Source organism: Callithrix jacchus, chromosome 3, assembly GCF_049354715.1.
Source record: "Callithrix jacchus isolate 240 chromosome 3, calJac240_pri, whole genome shotgun sequence".
NCBI lineage: Eukaryota > Metazoa > Chordata > Mammalia > Primates > Cebidae > Callithrix > Callithrix jacchus.
This window is the reverse complement of record NC_133504.1, coordinates 107880480-107900371: the sequence shown is the minus strand read 5'-3', so window position 1 is coordinate 107900371 and position 19892 is coordinate 107880480. Positions and strand designations below refer to the sequence as shown.

Below are 19892 nucleotides of genomic sequence, written 5' to 3'. Positions count from 1 at the left end.
GTATTTCTACAGCCATGTTTAGTTACTGATAGCACCCTGTGTTAGTCCATTCTCACACTGCTATATCTAAGACTGGGTAATTTATTTTTAAAAGAGGTTTAATGGACTCACAGTTTCACATGGCTGAGGAGGACTCACAATCATGGTGTAAGGTGAAGGAGGAGCAAAGGCACATCTTACATGGCATGGCAGCAGACAAAAGAATGTGTAAGGGGGAACTATCCTTTATATATCAGCTCTCATGAGCACTCACTCATTGTCACAAGAACATCATGGAAGTAACCACCTTCATGATTCAGTTCCTTCCCACTAGGTCCCTCCCATGACATGTGGGGATTATGAGAACTACAATTCAAGTTAAGATTTGGGTGGTTACACAGCCAAACCCTATCACACTCATAAAATTGGCTTATCAAAAAAAGATACCTATAAACCAAGGGAGATAAAGGTTTTGAATTCAAGAAACAGTGATGAGCAGAAAGACCAGAACACTTTCTCTTTATTCTAAATAATTATTGAGGCTACCACTCTGAAATTTAGAGATGGAGTCTTGCACTGTCACCCAAGCTGGAGTGCAGTGGCACAATCTCGGCTCACTGCAACCTCTGCCTCCTGGGTTCAAGAGATTCTCCTGCCTCAGCCTCCCAAGTAGCTGGGATTATAGGCAACCACCACCATGCCCTGCTAATTTTTTTGTATTTTTAGTAGAGATTGTGTTTCACTATGTTGACTAGGCTGGTGTCAAACTCCTGACCTCTCAATCAGCCTGTCTTGACCTCCCAAAGTTCCAGAACAGGCTTGAGCCACCATGCCTGGCCATATAATTTTTAAAAGAAGGTTCATTAAACACAGGATGAACAATATAATAATTCCAAACTATCAAAAGCCAAATGATTAATTATTGACACTGAGAAAGTAAATGGATTATTTTCTTTCAAATTTCAGAATATCCAATGCAATAATAGAAATAAGATATAGAATTTGCAAATCATTAGAAAGAAGTAACAAAGTTATAAACAGGGAAGTATTTTTAAATGACATTTGAAAACCCAAACAACAGAAAACATAACATGTGATGGCAGCAAAAAGTTTAAACATATTATGATTATAATTATGATTAAATAACTTCATCTGTCAAAGACAAAGAACAATAATTAGTTGTTTGTAAGAACTACACTTAAATTAAATGACATACAAAGGTAAAAATTGAATTGAGAAGCAAAATAATACCCAGAAAGAGATTTCAGCAGAAGTGGGAGTCATTCTTTCCAGTATAGGTTTGAATTTACAACACCTGTGGGGATTAAAATTTAATGTAGGTGATCTCCAATTAGTAGTTCCCCAAGATGCCTGGCAGAACAGGCAATACAAATTCATCCTCACCCTCGCACAAGGTGGGTGGGATTGTGCCTGGCAGCTACCTGCCCATGAGTCTTCTAAAATAAAACATGCAAATTCACATCTTCCCCATGCTTCCAGAGGATGTATGTTTTTCCTTTGAAAAAAGAAAACCAGGTATGTTGCATGTGCTTGCGGTTCTAGCTACTGAGGGGTACTCAGGAGGCTGAGGTAGGAGGATCACTTGAGCCTAGGAGTTCAAGTCCAAATCTAGCCAGAACATACAGAGAGCCACATTCTGGAAGAAGAAAAAAAAAAAAGACAGCACTCAGGGAAACAGATATACATAGAGAGGGACAATAAAATTCTCAACTTATAACAAGGAAAAAAATGACCACTAGACATTTGTAAAACATCAATAGCACAAAAGAGAAACACAACCAAATAATAATTTTTTTGGTCAAACATCTGTAAGAGGCTGGCTAATTTTGAGGATATGGTGCAAAAAATAAGATTTTGTTAACAACAACAAAAAGAAAGGTAAGAAATGCCAGGAGAAAACTGAAAGCTGCATGCAAAAATAACGGTCCAAATATTAAGCAAAGTAAAATGTGGTATTATTTTGAGCAGTCAGCAGAGTGTAAGAATAAATAATCTATGTGGACTTGATACTTTGAGCTGTCACTGAGGTCACAGAATTGGGCTTTTTGAGAAGGAAAGGTAAAGGCTAGTACATTACTTGGCTCAGAAATAAACAAAATTGCAGTTTGCTCAAACAATTCTACAGGAAAAAGTCTAATAATCTGATTTTTAAATGGGCAGAAGATTTGAATAGATATTTCTCAAAAGAAGACATACAAATGGCAAGCAGACTTATGAAATTGTGTTCAACATCTTTCATCGTCGGAGAAATGTAAGTCAAAACTACAATGCGCCATCATCCAACTCCAGTTAAAATGGCTTCTATCCAGGCCGGGCGCGGTGGCTCAAGCCTGTAATCCCAGCACTTTGGGAGGCCGAGGCGGGTGGATCACGAGGTCAACAGATCGAGACCATCTTGGTCAACATGGTGAAACCCCATCTCTACTAAAATTACAAAAAATTAGCTGGGCACAGTGGTGCGTGCCTGTAATCCCAGCTGCTCGGGAGGCTGAGGCAGGAGAATTGCCTGAACCCAGGAGGTGGAGATTGCGGTGAGCCGAGATCGCGCCATTGCACTCCAGCCTGGGTAGCAAGAGCGAAACTCCATCTCAAAAAAAAAAAAAGGCTTCTATCCAAAAGTCAGGCAATAACAAATGCTGGTAAAGATATAGAGAAAAGGGAACCCTTGTACACTGTTGGTGGCAATGTAAATTAATACAACCACTATGGAGAACAGTTTGGAGGTTCCTCAAAAAGCTAAAAGTAGAGCTCCCATATGGTCCAGCAATCTCACTGCTAGGTATATATCCAGCAGTAAATTGAAGAGAGATCTGCCCTCCCATGTTTGTTTCAGTAGTAGCCAAAATTTGGAAGTCACCTAAGTGTCCATCAACAGGTGAGTGGAGAAACTGTGGTACATATACACAATGGAATACCATTCAGCCATAAGAATGATATTCTGTCATTTGCAACACCATGAATGAAACTGGAGATCACCATGTTAAATTAAATAAGCCAGGCACAGAAAGACAAACATCACGTATTTTCATTTATTCTGGGGTATAAAAATCAAAACAATTGAACTCATGGAGATAGAGAACAGATAGATGGTTACCAGAGGCTAGGGGAGGAGTGGAGAGAGAAAGGGGAGTTGGTGTTGGTTAATGGGTATAAAACCTTGTTAGAAAGAATAAATAAGACCTAGTATTTGATAGAACAAAGGAGGACTATAGTCAATAATAATTTATTTGTACATTTAAAAATAACTAAGAGTATAATTGTATTATTTGTAACACAAAGGATAAATACTTGAGGTGATAGATACCCCATTTATACTAATATGATTATTATACATTGTATTCCTGTACCAAAATATCACATGTACCCCATTAACACATATACTTATCATGTACCCCCACAAATTAAAAATTAAAAAACAAAGAAATTATAGTTTGTTGATTTTGAATATTTGATCAAAATTTTACTAAATGCAGATGGATTAAATATAATTTATTGTCCTTTTGACATGATAATGCAGGTATCTACACAGAAGTTTGAGATGAGAAGAAAATGATATAATACCCTCCTATTACATGGTGGGTAGTTCATATACTAATCTAAAGTTATTGTTATGAGAAAGAATGACTTAGGAATATTATTTAAAATTACTGAGAGTGTTACAAATAAAATACCAAATGTAAAAATGAGAAAGGCAAGAATAAATAGTAGATAATGTAAGTAAATCTTGATCTTTCCAAGAGAGATGACAACACATAATGTTTAAAATTGTTAAACCATGAAATAGACATACAATTATTTTATTCACAGTTAAGGAGATAACTACTATCGCACAAAATAGTGCCAAAATTGGTTGCCTCTGGGAAATGTGATTATAGATATTATAGTATTTTGCACTGTCAAAATCTGCTTTTAAGACTGAGGAAATACAAATAGGACAATTTTTATTTGAAATTTGTATGTTCAGGGAATGTAAAGAAATTAATGTATCCACAAAAGAATAATAGATCCTATTTGAAAACATAATTTTCTTGAAAGTTAAAATAGTGTTAGTCTTCTAAAATTTCTGTTAGTTTTGGTTTTCTCTATAATCTGAGTTATGTAGAAAAGTGTTTATTTCAAATTAGGTAGGCTTATTTTATTCCTTTTTCTGTCTTTTTTTCTATCAACTAGAGTTTTATTGTGTTCAGAAAATGCCATGCATTAAAAGACTACTTTTGAGACTTTCTAGAGATTATTTTGTTGCTAAAGTTATTTTTGTAATTGTTACATGGGATTTAAAAAAGATTATAAATCATCCTTCTTGTCAACTATAATGATTTTGAAACCTAACTGTGTCAGAATACTGTATGATGCTATAATACTATATTGTTTTTTGAAGGTTTTTTTTGTGTCTCTATCTCTTTCAGTTCTGCTCTGTTCTTATTATTTCTTGTATTCTGCTAACTTTTGAATTTGTTTGATTTTGCTCCTCTAGTTCTTGTAATTGTGATGTTAGGATGTTGATTTTATATCTTTCCTTACTTCTCATGTGGGCATTTAGTGCTAAAAATTTCCCTCTAGACACTGCTTTAAATGTGTCCCTGAGATTCTGGTATGTTTATCTTCATTCTCATCCATTTCAAAGAACATCTTTATTTCTGCCTTCATTTCGTTATTTATCCAGTAGTCACTTAAGAGCAGGTTGTTCAGTTTCCATATAATTTTGTGATTTTGAGTGAGTTTCTTAATCCTGAGTTCTAAATTGATGGCACTGTGGTCTGAGAACTGCTTGTTATGATATTCTTTCTTTTGCATTTGCTGAGGAGTGCTTTACTTCCAATTATGTGGTCAATTTTAGAGTAAGTGTGATGTGGTGCTGAGAAGAATGTATATTCTTTGGATTTGGGGTGGACAGTTCCATAGATGTCTATTAGGTCTGCTTGGCTCAGAGCTGAGTTCAAGTCCTGGATATCCTTGTTAATTTTCTGTCTCATTGATCTGCCTAATACTGACAGTGGAGTGTTCAAGTCTCCCACTAATTATTCTGTGGGAGTCCAAGTCTCTTTGTAGGTCATTAACAACTTGCTTTATGTATCTGGGTGCTCCTGTATTGGGTGCATATATATTTAGGATTGTTAGCTCTTCTTGTTGCATTGATCCCTTTATCATTATGTAATGCCCTTCTTTCTCTCTTTTGATCTTTGTTGGTTTAAAGTCTGTTTTATCAGAGACTAGGATTGCAACCTCTACTTTTTTTTTGTTCTCCATTTGCTTGGTAAATCTTTTTCCATCCCTTTCTTTTGAGCCTATGTGTGTCTCTGCATGTGAGATGGGTCTCCTGAATACAGCACACTGATGGTGTTGACTCTATCCAATTTGCCAGTCTGTGTCTTTTGATAGGGCATTTAACCCATTTACATTTAAGGTTAATTGTTATGTGTGAATTTGATCCTGCCATTTTGATGCTAGCTTATGGTTTTGCCCATTAGTTGATGTAGTTTCTTCATTGTGTTGATGGTCTTTACAATTTGATATGTTTTTGCAGTGGCTTGTACTGGTTGTTCCTTTCCATGTTGAGTGCTTCCTTCAGGAACTCTTGTAAGGCAGGCCTGGTGGTGACGAAAACTCTCAGTAATTGCTTGTCTGAAAAGGATTTTATTTCTCCTTCACTTATGAAGCTTAGTTTTGCTGGATTTGAAAATCTGGGTTGAAAATTCTTTTCTTGCCGGGTGCGGTGGCTCAAGCCTGTAATCCCAGCACTTTGGGAGGCCGAGGCGGGTGGATCATGAGGTCAAGAGATCAAGACCATCCTGGTCAACATGGTGAAACCCCGTCTCTACACAAAATACAAAAAATTAGCTGGGCATGGTGGTGCGCGCCTGTAATCTCAGCTACTCAGGAGGCTGAGGCAGGAGAATTGCCTGAACCCAGGAGGTGGAGGTTGCAGTGAGCTGAGATCACACCACTGCACTCCAGCCTGGGTAACAAGAGCGAAACTCCGTCTCGAAAAATAAAAAGAAAATTCTTTTCTTGAATGATTTTTAATATTGGCCCCACTCTCTTCTGGCTTGTAGGGTTTCTGCTGAGATATCTGCTGTGAGTCTGATGGATTTCCCTTTGTGGATAACCTAGCCTTTCTATCTGGCTGCCCTTAGCATTTTTTTCTTCATTTCAACCCTGGTGAATCTGGCGATTATGTGCCTTGGGGTTGCTCTTCTTGAGGAATATCTTTGTGGTGTTCTCTGTATTTCCTGAATTTGAATGTTGGCCTGCCTTGCTAGGTTGGGAAAGTTCTCCTGGATAATATCCTGGAGAGTGTTTTCCAATTTGGTTTCATTCTCCCTGTCACATTCAGATACACTAAAAAAAAAAAAAAATCAGTAAATCCAGGGGCTGGTTTTTTGAAAATATCAACAAAATAGATAGACCATTTAGATTAATAAAAAAGAAAAGAGAAGAATCTAATAGATGCAGTAAAAAAATGATAGAGGGGAGATCAATACCACAGAAATACAAACTACCATCAGAGATTACTACAAACACCTCTATGCACATAAACCAGTAAATCTAGAAGAAATGGATAAATTTCTGGACACTTACATCTTCCCAAGAGTAAACCAGGAAGAAGCTGAATCACTGAATAGACCAATAACAAGATCTGAAGCTGAGGCGGCAGTTAATAGCCTACCAACCAAAAAAAGGCCAGGACCACATGGTTTCACAGAGAATTCTACCAGAGTTACAAAGAGGAGCTGGTACCACTCCTTCTGAAATTATTTCAAACAACATAAAAAGAGGGAATCCTCCCTAACTCATTTTATGAGACCAACATCATCCTGATACCCAAATCTGGCAGAGACACAACTGAAAAAGAAAATTTCAGGCCAATGTCCATGATGAACATTGATGTAAAAATCCTTAATAAAATACTGGCAAACTGAATCCTACAGCACATCAAAAAGCTTATCCATCATGATCAAGTTCGCCTCATCCCTGGGATGCAAGATTTAACATATGCAAATCTAAAAATGAAACATAAACAGAACCAAAGACAAAAACCACATGATTATCTCGATAGATGCGGAGAAGGCCTTCAACAAAATTCAACAGTCCTTTATGCTAAAAACTCCCAATAAACTAGGTATTGATGGAATGTAGCTCAAAATAATAAAAGCTATTTATGACAAACCCACAGCCTATATCAAACTGAATTGGCAAAAACTGGAAGCATTCCCTTTGAAAACTGGTGTAAGACAAGGGTGTCCTCTCTTACCACTCCTATTCAACATAGTATAGGAAGTTGTGGCCAGAGCAATCAGGGAAGAAAAATAAAGTGTATTCAATTAGGAAGAGAGGAAGTCAAATTGTCCCTAAATGGAGATGATATGATTGTATATTTAGAAGACCCCATCATCTCAGCTCAAAATCTCCTTAAGCCAAAAAGCAACTTCAGCAAAGTCTCAGGATACAAAATCAATATGCAAAAATCACAGAGATTCCTATATATCTTTTCTTTTTTTTTTTTGAGATGGAGTTTCACTTTTGTTACCTAGGCTGGAGTGCAATGGCACGATCTTGGCTCACCGCAACCTCCGCCTCCTTGGGTTCAGGCAATTCTCCTGCCTCAGCCTCCTGAGTAGCTGGGATTACAGGCACACATCACCATTACAGCTAATTTTTGTATTTTTAGTAGAAATGGGATTTCACCTTGTTCACCAGGATGGTCTCGATCTCTTGACCTCGTGATCCACCCGCCTCAGCCTCCCAAAGTGCTTGGATTACAGGCGTGAGCCACCATGCCTGGCCCGATTCCTATATATTAGTAACAGACAAACAGAGAGCCAAATGATAAGCAAACTCCCAGTCACAATTGCTACAAAGAGAATAAAACACCTAGGAATACAACTAACAAGGGATAAGAAGAATCTCTTCAAGGAAAACTACAAGCCACCACTTGAGAAAATATGAGAGGACATAAACAAATGGAAAAACATTCCATGCTCATGGTTAGGAAGATTCAGTATCATGAAAATGGCCTTACTGCCCAAAGTAATTTACAGATTCAATGCTATCCCCATGAAGCTACCATTGACCTTCTTCACAGAACTGGAAAAAAACCACCTTAAACTTCATATGGAAACAAAAAGGAGCCCACATAGCCAAGACAATCCTAGGGGAAAAATAACAAAGCTGGAGGCATCATGCTACCTGAATTCAAGCTATACTACAAGGCTACAGTAATCAAAACAGCATGGTACTAGTACCAAAACAGAGATTTTTTTCATGTTTGTTGATTGCATAAATGTCTTATTTTGAGAAGTGTCCCAAAATAGGTGAAAATCCTTAATAAAATGCTGGCAAACCAAATCCAACAGCACATCAAAATGCTTATCCATCATGATCACGTCAGCTTCATCCCTGGAATACAAGACTATATATCAGTGGAACAGAACAGAGGTCTTGGAAGTAACGTTACACATCTACAACCATCTGATCTTTGAGAAACCTGACAAAAACAAGCAATGGAGAAAGGATTCCCTATTTAATAGATGGTGTTGGGAAAACTGGCTAGCCATATGTAGACAGCTGAAAGTGGAGCCCTTCCTTACACCTTATACAAAGATTAACTCCAGATGGATTAAAATTTAAACATAAGACAACACCATAAAAACCCTAGAAGAAAACTTAGGCAATACCATTCAGGACATAGCCATAGGCAAGGACTTCATGACTTAAACACCAAAAGCAATGGCAATGAATGGGATCTAATTAAACCTAAGAGCTTCTGCACAGCAAAATAAACTATCATTAGAGTGAACTGGCAACCACAGAATGGGAAAAAATGTTTGCAATCTACCCATCTGACAAAGGGCTAATATCCAGAATCTAACAAAGAATTTAAACAAATTTACAAGGAAAAAAAAACAATCAAAAAGTGGGTGAAGGTGATGAACTGACACTTCTCAAAAAAAGACATTTATGCAGCCAACAAACATGAAAAATGCTCATCATCACTGGTCATTAGAGAAATGCAAGTCAAAACTACATTGAGATAGCATCTCACTCCAGTTAGAATGGCGATTATTAAAAAATCTGGAGACAACAGATGCTGGAGAGGATGTGGAGAAATAGGAACACTTTTACACTGTTAGTGGGAGTGTAAATTAGTTCAACCATTGTGGAGGACAGTGTGGCGATTCCTCAAGGATCTAGAAATAGAATTATCATTTGACCCAGCAATCCCATTACTGGGTATATACCCAAGATATTATAAATTGTTCTATTATAAAGACACATGCACACGTATGTTCATTGTGGCACTGTTTACAATAGCAAAGACTTGGAACCAACCGAAATGCCCATCAATGATGAACTGGATAAAGAAAATGTGGCACATATACACCATGGAATAAAAACAGATGAGTTCATGTTCTTTGCAAGGACATGAATGAAACTGGAAACCATCATTCTCAGCAAACTGACACAAGAACAGAAAACCAAATTCCACATGTTCTCATTCATAAGTGGGTGTTGAACAATGAGAACACATGGACACAGGGAGGAGAACATTATATACTGGGGCCTGTTGGGAGGCAGGAGAGCTAGGGAGGGACAGCAGGGAGTTGGGGAGATTGGGGAGGGATAACAGTCAGAGAAATACCTAATGTAGATGACATGAGGATGAATGCAGCAAACCACCATGGCATGTGTATACCTATGTAACAATCCTGCACAAGCTGCATATGTACTCCAGAACTTAAAGAATAATAAAAAACATACTCTATTGTTTTTGGCTATTTGTTCTTATTTTATAGAGTGGTATGTTAAAGCTTTGCCCCTTGTGGCTTTGTCTAGTTCTCTCTCTACGTATAATATTTCCAAGACATGTTATTTGCTACCAAGATCATAACTAGTATTTAACAGAAATAAAATATTTCAGCCCTTTATAATTCACCTTGAATTTCATTTTGTTAAATATAAATGTTGTCAGTTATACATCCTTTCATTATCAATCCCTAGATATATTTTTCTAATCCACTATACTTGTTTTAAAATAAAAGGGAAAGGGAAGGTTGTAGTAAAACCCTCCCAAAACCCCTCCTTCATAAAAGCAATGAAGATACTGGAAAAAAAAAAGTTGTCAAAATTAACTTTTTCAGAACTCTGGAAACTAACTGAAGCCTTTCAACAATCGGAGGAGCTTTTATTTTAGAAAAATAATTGGTTCTTGGTAAAAACAATGAGCTTTGTGGTGCTTAAACTTACTCTATGCCCTTTGAAATTCAAGATACCCTTTAAGACCAACAGATTCACACCCACAGTAACTGAAAAACAACAGCGTAGCAGTTACTGGAGGGGAAGCAGGGTTTGGAAATCACCCAAATCCACATGTAACATGACTGTTACCATCTGACCTGTATGGAAGCTACCTGAAAAACTTCATTCTCTAGGTTAAGTATTATTATTATTATTATTATTTTGAGACGGTGTTTCACTTTTGTTACCCAGACTGGAGTGCAATGGCTCAATCTCAGCTCACCGCAACCTCTACCTCCCGGGTTCAGGCAATTCTCCTGCCTCAGCCTCCTGAGTAGCTGTGATTATAGGCATGCGCCACATACTTTAGTTAGTTATTTAGAGAAAGAGTCTCACTCCGTCACCCAGGCCAGAGTGCAGTGAAGGTTCACTGCAGCTTAACCTCCTAAGTTGAAATGATCCTCCCACCTCAGCCTTCCAAGTAGCTAGGACATGTGCTTGACAAACATCTGACTAATTTTTACTATTTTTTTTTTAGAGACAGAATTCTTGCTATGTTGCCCAGGCTTGTCTCAATCCCCTAGCATCAAGAAATCCTCCCACCTTGGCCTCTCGAAGTGCTGGAATTTTAGGTGTGGCAGATTTATCTTTATTTGGCCTGACTTAGAGCTTTTTCTTTTTTGCTGTGAGAATAGCCATATTCCCAGGTGTGTTTCTAATGCAATTATTGGCAATTGTTTAACAACACAACTTCTTTAAAAATCATAGTAAAATTGTCAAAAGTCAAAGACAGGGAGAATTGTGAAAATAACTCATCACATATAAGTGATCATCAATGAAATAACTTCCTATCTCTTAAGTGGAGATATCATTTAGGGCTAAGAAGTGACTAAGAAATTTAAAAGGAAAAACTAGGGAATGAAAGGACTTTAGAGGACATTTAAAAGCTCCACACATTCCTGGGAATCTAGAAGGCCACATGCATGTGCAGGACTGTGAACACGTACAGAAAACACTGGAGAAGGTCTTACTTGCTCACCTATAACTGACTTTTAGTTGCTTTAAAATCAGGAAGTAGAGGTTAAAAGCAGGTAAGTTGTTTGAAGTGTTGAAGATGTTCCTGAACATAAACACAGAATCTGCCAGCAAAGGCTGTGAGACTTACTGGTCCCAGGTATTTAAGGAGATCTCTGTCTATTTGCTAGCTAATGACTGAAGAATAAAACTTGACGGAATTAGTCCAGGAAAGTCACAAATAAATAAAAGGAAAATCATAAACAAAGAGAGACACAACAAATAGCAACAGCAGCAAGTTCTGGGAGTCTGATTTCCATCAGATTTCCAGCGTTTCCACAGTATGTTTATTTTAAGTGCTTCACTTTTTAATAAAAAGTCTTGAGATACCCAAATAAATGACATAGAGGTATGCACCATATAGTACAGGCGACATGGCCAACCCCACAATTGTTCACCTATAATCTCAGGTAAACTATTTACCTTATCTGAGTCTCAGATATGGCCTCAGTAAAATAAGGGTGGTGATACATCATGTGCAGGGTTGTGGTACAGCTAGGAGGTTTACCCCACATATGGAGGTTTACCCCACATATGTGGGCAGAAAATATTAGAACCCAGGCTACCAAGGTCAGAAGGCCTAACTAAGAGCTTCTTACGGAAAAAAGCCTTTAGTCAATGACAAAGTGAGAGAAACATTTTTTTCAGGCAGTATATAGTCAATAATCTATTTCTTGAATGCTAGAATTGAAGGCTGTATAAAAATACTTATTACTATCAAATTTCAAAGAACAAGCAGAGCAAGTAAGTTGAGAGAAAGATAAATCTTTCTTGGAGGACATTTTTGGAAAAATATTATGAGCAAAGCAGTGTGAAAATATTTAGAGAGAGAGAAGACTATGAAGATAAAACACCTACATCAAGAAGTTTATATTAAAATTGAGAATATAAAGTAGGGGGTAAGGGTGGAGGAATAAATAGCCAACAGAGATTATCCCTGAGAAAGGCTACTGGACTATTAAAACCTTAGACTTGCTAGTTAAAGATTTTAAATCAGCTATTATAACTATCTTTGAGAACTAAAGAAAACCATGTTTAAAAAATTAAGTAAAAATATGACTATCTCAAATAGAAAATATCAATAAAGTTGTAGAAATAATTTTAAAATAAAGTAGAAATAAATCACTTAATAATTAAATGATATAAAAATTTTACTGGAAGGACTCATAAAAAGATTTGAAATGGCAGAAGATGGAATCAATTGAGCTGAAGATAGATCAACTGAGATTATCAATTCTAAGGAACACAAAGAACTATGAATGAAAAAACTTGAGCAGAGCCTCAAGGATATGTGGGACATCATCAGGCACACCAGAGTAGGCATGGTAAAGTCCCAGAATGATGGGAGTAAGAGAAAGAGACAGAAAGAATATCTGAAGAAATCATAGCATGAATTGTTTCATATTTGATAAAAAAAACACTAATTTGTACATTCATGAAGATTAAAGAACTCAAAATAGAATCAACTGAAAGGGATCCACACCTAGACAATTCATAGTAAAATTGTCAAAAGCCCCAAGGACAAAGAGAGAATTTTGAAAATAACTCATCATATATAAGTGATCACAATACAATAACTTCCTATCTGAAACCATAGTGGCCAGAAATAGAATGACATTTTCAAACTGTTATAAGAAAATGATTGTCAACAAAGAATTATATATCCAGAGAAATTTTTCTGTGAAAATAAAGGAAAAATTAATTACCAGATAAAAATTCTGAAAAATTTGTCCCTAGCAGACCTGCCCTAAAAGAAATACTAAATGAGATTTTCTGTGTTGAAATGAAAGATGCCAAAGAGCAACTTGAATTCACATAAGAAACAAGGAATACTGTAAAAGTTAACTACAGAAATAAATATAAAAGCCATTATCAATATATTTTTATTAATAACTTCTCATCTATCTAATTTAAAAGGCAACTGTATAAAACAATACTTATAAAAAGTGTTGATGGGCTTATAATGAATATACCAAGAACTTAAACTGATTATACATTAAAAAATTATTAATTAATTCATTAGTAGATTAAGTGTTAATGTGAAAGTTAAAGTAGACATCCTCGTCTTTACATGGGATATTTGTAGAAAGAGACATATATATCCCAATTAATAATTAACTATCAAATGTTTCCCATTAACATTAAATGAGACAAGAATTGTGACTACCATAGTATGGTTATCATTCAGTATTGTTCTGGTTTTCTAGTGCAAAAGAAAAATAAAGAAAAATAAGAAAAAATATAAAAAGAAAAGAAAAATAAAAAGATATAATTATTACAAAGGAAGCCACAAAGCTGCAATTATTTTCAAATAATGATTTAAAAATTCATATTTATTAGAAAATAATTTTAATGAAGACACCAAAAAAGTTAGTAATAATAGTTTAAGAAGGTTTATTGCCAACATATTAGCTAAATATACAAAACCCAATAGTTTTCATATACACAAGTCATTACCAACCAAATAATACTGAAAAACAAATATGTAACAATAAGAGCATAGAATAAAATATTTGCATCCTATACAGTAAATTAAGTATTAATAAACATCCAATAGAATCAGCATATCAGAAAAAATATTACTTGTAAGTCAATAAGATAAAAGACACATAATACAGTAGCAAAAAAGCAAAGATATACAGGCAAAATTTCTTAGATTAAATAATTGATAGTGAACAATAAACCATTTTAAAAGTTATAAAAGATGAACAAGCTTGCAAATAAACCAGAAAATACAAATTAAACTAGATCCCATTCTGGGTATAGTTATGCAGTTAAATATGGTAAACACTAACCACGTGTGGCTTTTTAAATTTAAATTAAATAGAATTAAAAACGTAATTTCTTAATCATGCCACCTAAATTTCAAGTGCTCAATAGTCATATATAGTTAGTGGCTACTATATTAGACTTCATAGATACAGAACATTTACATCAATGCAGAAAATTATATTGGGCAGAACTGGTCTATGAGATTTAAATTGGGTATGTGGGAAATGGGTGCTTGTTCACTGTTGGTGGGAGTGTAAATGTGTCCAGCTTTTATGGACAGAAATATGGCAACATTTATAAAAGTTAAAAATGAATTAAGAACATTATTTTCTAGGCAGCTATAATCATATTTGTACATATGTACAAAGTGATAGTAAAAGGACACTCATAACATTATTTTATAATACATAGCAAATAATTGGCCATACTCTAAATAACATTGATAAATATAGTTAGCTAATTTACATAATCTATTAAGTGGCAAAACAAGTAACAAAACAGTATAAATAGTATCATATGTGTGTGCATTTGTGATATTGTTAGACTTTGTGTACCCATCCACATCTCATCTGGAATTATAATCCCCATAATTCTCACAATCCTCTGTCAAGAGAGAGACCAGGTGGAGGCAACTGAATCAGGGGGGCGGTTTGCTTCATGCTGTTCTCATGACAGTGAGTGAGTTTCTCATGAGATCTGATGGTTTTATAAGGGTCTCTTTCCCCTTTGCTCCTCACTTCTTATTTCTTCCACAGTGTGAAGAAGGTGCCTTGCTTTCTCTTCACCTTTCCCCATGAAGTTTCCCCATGAGGCCACCCTGCCATGCTGAACTGTGAGTCAACTAAACCTCTTTCCTTTATAAATTACCCTATTTTGGGCAGTTCTTTATAGAAGTATAAAAACGGATTAATACAATTTATAAAATCTGTGTGTATTTGTAACTGGAAGAAATAGGCTTTCAAGAATGCCCATAAATTTTTATAATAGTATTATATAATAGTCAACCTTAGAGAGTTGAAATTTAAGTGATATTATCATGTTTTGCTCTTTTGCAGTGTTAGAGTTTTATTTCTTTCATAATTAAAAAAAAGTTCAAAGAAACCATAGTAGGGCTGAGCACAGTGGCTCACGCCTGTAATCCCCGCACTTTGGGAGGCCGAGGCTGGTGGATCACGAGGTCAGGAGTTCAAGACCAGCCTGGCCAAGATGATGAAACTCCATCTCTACTAAAAATACAAAAAATTAGCCAGGCATGGTGGCATGCGCCTGTAATCCCAGCTACTCAGGAGGCTGAGACAGAGAATTGTTTAAACCGGGGAGGTGAAGGTTGCAGTAAGCTGAGATCATGCCACTGCACTCCAGCCTGGGAGACAGAGCAAGACTCTGTCTCAAAAAAAAAAAAAAAGAAAGAAAGAAAGAAAGAAAAAAAAGAAACCATAGTAGTAGAAGGAAAGCGCTAGTATTTTTCCCACCATTTTAGAGATTTTATCCATATGAGAGAAGTGATGTTTCGTTCATATTGTCACAAACACTAAGAAAATTATTAGTTTCATACATCCACTTTCCTCAAGTAATTGCTGCAATCCAGATATAGAATTCTGAATAATAAAAATTATACTTACTTCAGAAAAAAACATAGAAAATACTTTTATATTTTCTAATGTAGTACCAAGTTTAGTGAATTCAAATAGAATCCAAACTGTGGCTTGATTGTATCTATAATCAAACAACAGCAATTTTTCATCTTTAACTGTTGTGGGTGCTATTAGCTTTAAGCATCATTCACCTCTTGAGGGCTGCAGGTGACATACTCACTCATACAGAACTACCCTATAATACAGCCAAGGCCATGGAAAACAAATCTAATTGTTTTTGTAAAAGTGAGAAGTATACATATATTATTTTAGGTGGGACTTTCAGTCAACTGGTAGAAAAATTGAAATTTCATTCTAATATCAGAACTTAAAGCATTAAAAATATATATCAGATTGTCCTTTATAATACACAAATAATTTCTTGTGGATATGAACATTTTACATCCTATATGTCCCTATCATTTTGCATGTCAATTTTAATAATTTTAATATGTTTTTGATAAGAGTCACACCTAACATTTGTGAAGAACTTAATTTTACTATATAAATAACCACTTTTATATTTTATCATTTAAATTTCATTAGTATACTTTCTAGGAAAATGCTATTTTTGTTCTGTTAATATCATTATCCTGATTGAGAAATACAAAGGATAAAACAGTAAAGTAGTAAGATGTATTTCTAAGATGTCTTCTCTTAATCCTTTTCAATATTTCTCTTCCTATTTTGACTTACTGTCTTCCTCCGCCCATAACTCAAGTGTTCTGTGTTGTTTCCCACTGTAATGGCCCATGAAGACCAGTTCTTTCTCGTCATGGCTTAATGTTTCCTTCTACAGAATTTAGTTATCCCATGCCCCATCACCTCAGAATGTTGGTTCCAGCTGGTATTCTGTCTGGAAGCAATATAAATGGTGGTAACAGAAAGCCTTCTTCTGAGGTGTTTACATCTAAATGTGCTCCTGCAACCAAAAAGAATAAAAATAGAATGGCAAAGTTACAGAAAATGAAACCAATCAAAGAGGTAGAGCCTTTTGAGATGGGGATGTCTGGGATCCTTTAAGATATTACCCAAAAGCCTCATTAGCCCTGTATGATGTTTCATATTGGATATTCAATTTAGTATATCTGCAATATGTTTTATTTATAAATGTTGATTTTTTTTCCATTATGTTCCAAAAAAAAAATGTGATGGATATGTTAGCTATAATATTATTCTTTCTTATAGATAGTAAGACCTGATTCGTACAACCTCTCAAAGGCATTTCTGTCAACGAGCAGCAAGAGGAAACTGACAGCAGAAATCCTAAATTCTAATTACTTATTCAAGCTTGTTCCCAGTTTCAAGGTTATTTATCAACAGATGCTTTCTTAAGGTAGAACATGAAAGGCTTTTGTGAAAATCTATGTTAATATAAAGAATTACAAACACTGTTTAGAAAAAAATAGTCATCTTTATAAGAGGCTATAGATACAAATAAAGCAACCCCAGAGCTAAAAGAGAAAAGGCTACTTAGATGCCATGGGTTTCTCTTCAAAATTATATTTAAATTTGTGTTATAAAACCAACCTGGAACTGGGACATCGTATTACTTTTCTGCAGCTCTGTCAGTGACTATGTGTTGCTTAAATCACCTAATACCTTGGAGCTTCCTTATATCATTTGTGAAATGATGGAGCTTGAATAATAGAATTTCTGAAGTTTCCCTCAGCTGAGCCATTGTATGAGTGGAGGTTGCCTTCCCACTCAGTCTAGGTTTAAAAAATTAAACTGTTTGACATAATTGTAGATTCACATGTAAGACAGAGATACCCTATACCAGTTACCCAGTTTCCTCTAGTGGTAACACAAATATTGTATTACAACCAGGATACTAGCACTGATTCAGTTAAGATACAAAAACAGCTCACTATTTCATTTCTTAGTATTAATCAGGAAGAGATAGTACAAGTTTTGAGAGCTTACCGTATGATGTGTTTTACATGCTTTATTTCATTTAGCTCTAATTATAGGCCCCTTTAAAGGCCCCTTAGCTAAAGATAAGCCTTAGCTAAAAGCAGAAGAGTCAGGTTCAAGGTCTGCTTGACTTCACAGCCCTTATTCTTTCTATTTAGCATGCTGCCCCTGAAACAGATCTCAAAGACCTTTATCATTGCTTCACAAATTGTGCCACACATATCACTAGAAATATATGTGCCTTATGTGTCTCTGTTTTCATGAGGAAAACTTTGTTTACAGTGTTTTACAGAGGCACAGGTCTGGGAAGAGTTAAAATATATCCAGGTCTAGGTCACCCTGCCCATTGGTCATTTGGCCAGGATTAAATTTGCAGTGTCTATCTTCCAGACTTCCTTCTTTTTTTTCTGCTTTTACACCACAGCCTCATTTTCTGAATGATAAATGATGACAGAACACAGCACAGAAAGAAGGGACACTTTGAAAGGAGTCGTTTATATGTTTGAGGGAGGAAAAGTCATTTTACAATCAAATCTGCTCAGATGAGTTCCTTATTTCTATAAAATAAACAAAATCACACTTTTCTATGGAGATATAAATGCAAAATTAAAAACTGTGCTGATTAGACAGTCTTCTGCCATCTCCTACCAATTTACTAGAGTACAAATATCAAATCTTTCTGAGCCTCTAGGGACTCTTAAACTATTGTAGCTTGATTTCCTTAGAAGTGACACTGGAGTAACAATTAATTTACACAAAAAATATATATTGAGGGTCTACCAAATGTCAAAGTTAGAATACTGAGTAGATATGGTGAACCAGAAAGATAGAGCTCTTCCATGATATATATGGAATATAAGCATATATTTATTTCATAATGAATAACTTTATACAAATATAAATGGTTATACAAATTAGATTGGTATAATTATATAAGCAGACACATATTTGCATGCTATATGCATTATAGAGGGAATTCATGAGGCATTGTAATAACATTTAAAAGGGTAACAATAGAGTTTGAGGGTTCAGAGAAAGTTTCTTTGAGAATGGAACATGAAACTTGGAAACCGAAAAATGGGAATAGCTTCTGCACTCAGACAGATGCCTGTGGCCTGGGGATTGCTATCTTTTGAGTGGCTAAATGCCTGCTCATTCACTTACCTGTAGATTATTCCTGACTGTACACTGTGTCCTTCTCTAGGCTGTCAGCTGGAACACTTGGCATGGCCTCTCCATGTGACTTGGGCTTCCTCACAACATGGTGGCTGAGTTTCAAAGGAGAGAGAATGTGAGCCAGGTGGAAGCAGTATCACCTATTATGCTGCAGTGTTCTCGACTAGAAAGTCACTGGCAAAGATCACTCATATTTCATTTTTTTAATGTAGTCACGAAGGCTAGCCCAATTTTACAGGAAGGGGAAATAGACTTTATATCTTGATGAGGAGGGACAATACTATGAAAGAGCATTAAAACAGCAAATACTGTGTTTTTAGAAATTTGGGGGAAATGAAATCTACCTCAAAGAACTATCATAGTTCAAACCTATAAAACAGAGTACAGTTTAGCTGCCACCTTTTAGCCAAGTGAGAAAAAGCTGCCAGTCCATTTTGTAGAGCCACAAATATAAAACCTAAATTTTAATTCTAGATTTTATATTCAATAAAAATGCTGTTTTATCTATACATATTTTATGTATTCATTTCCACTTGTTCAACTATGTGTCAAATATCAATTATATTTCCATTTCAATCTCTAGGAACTAAGTCAAAAAAAGGCAAATTTACAAATAGATTTTATCAAGCATTAACTGTTTTCTGCTTTCTGCCACTTTGACCAAAAAATAATTTGCCTTCTAAATGAATTTACTCCATTCACTTTAACCAATGGCCCCTTTCTTTTCTTTTGGTTATCTCTACCCACCACTTTACTTATTACTGTCTGAGAAAACATCCTATTATGACTGCAACAAATGAATATTCAGCTGTTCTAATGGAAAGATTCTCAAGGGAAGATGGATGGGAATAAGCAAAGTGAAAAGGAAAACACCAACGTGTTTAGTGGTTGAGGGCAGGGACTCTGATCTGATGTCAACCACCTGAGTTTGAAATCAAGCTCCAAAATTTACCATTCGCGAGACTTGATCTGCTTAACATTTTTAAAATCTTGATTTCCTTTCTGTGACAAAAAGGGTTATTTTAATAGGACCAAGCAAATTGAGTTATTGAAGTATAAAACTAAATAAAGCTTATAAACTGT

At 35.5% G+C, this 19892-nt stretch overlaps 2 long non-coding RNA genes across 2 annotated transcripts in view; one reads left to right on the top strand and one right to left on the bottom strand.

The window, feature by feature from the left end:
- LOC128931591 (uncharacterized) overlaps nucleotides 1-19892 on the top strand; it is a 117773-nt gene that overhangs the window by 40732 nt on the left and 57149 nt on the right. The window contains exon 2 of the long non-coding RNA XR_008480151.2: nucleotides 14838-14914. This is a non-coding gene — a long non-coding RNA (uncharacterized LOC128931591). The remainder of the gene's footprint in view (nucleotides 1-14837; nucleotides 14915-19892) is intronic.
- LOC144581944 (uncharacterized) lies at nucleotides 13688-18910 on the bottom strand. The gene is made up of 2 exons (XR_013533433.1): nucleotides 18798-18910; nucleotides 13688-16638 (listed from the first exon to the last, which is right to left on the bottom strand). It is a non-coding gene; the product is annotated as an uncharacterized LOC144581944 (long non-coding RNA).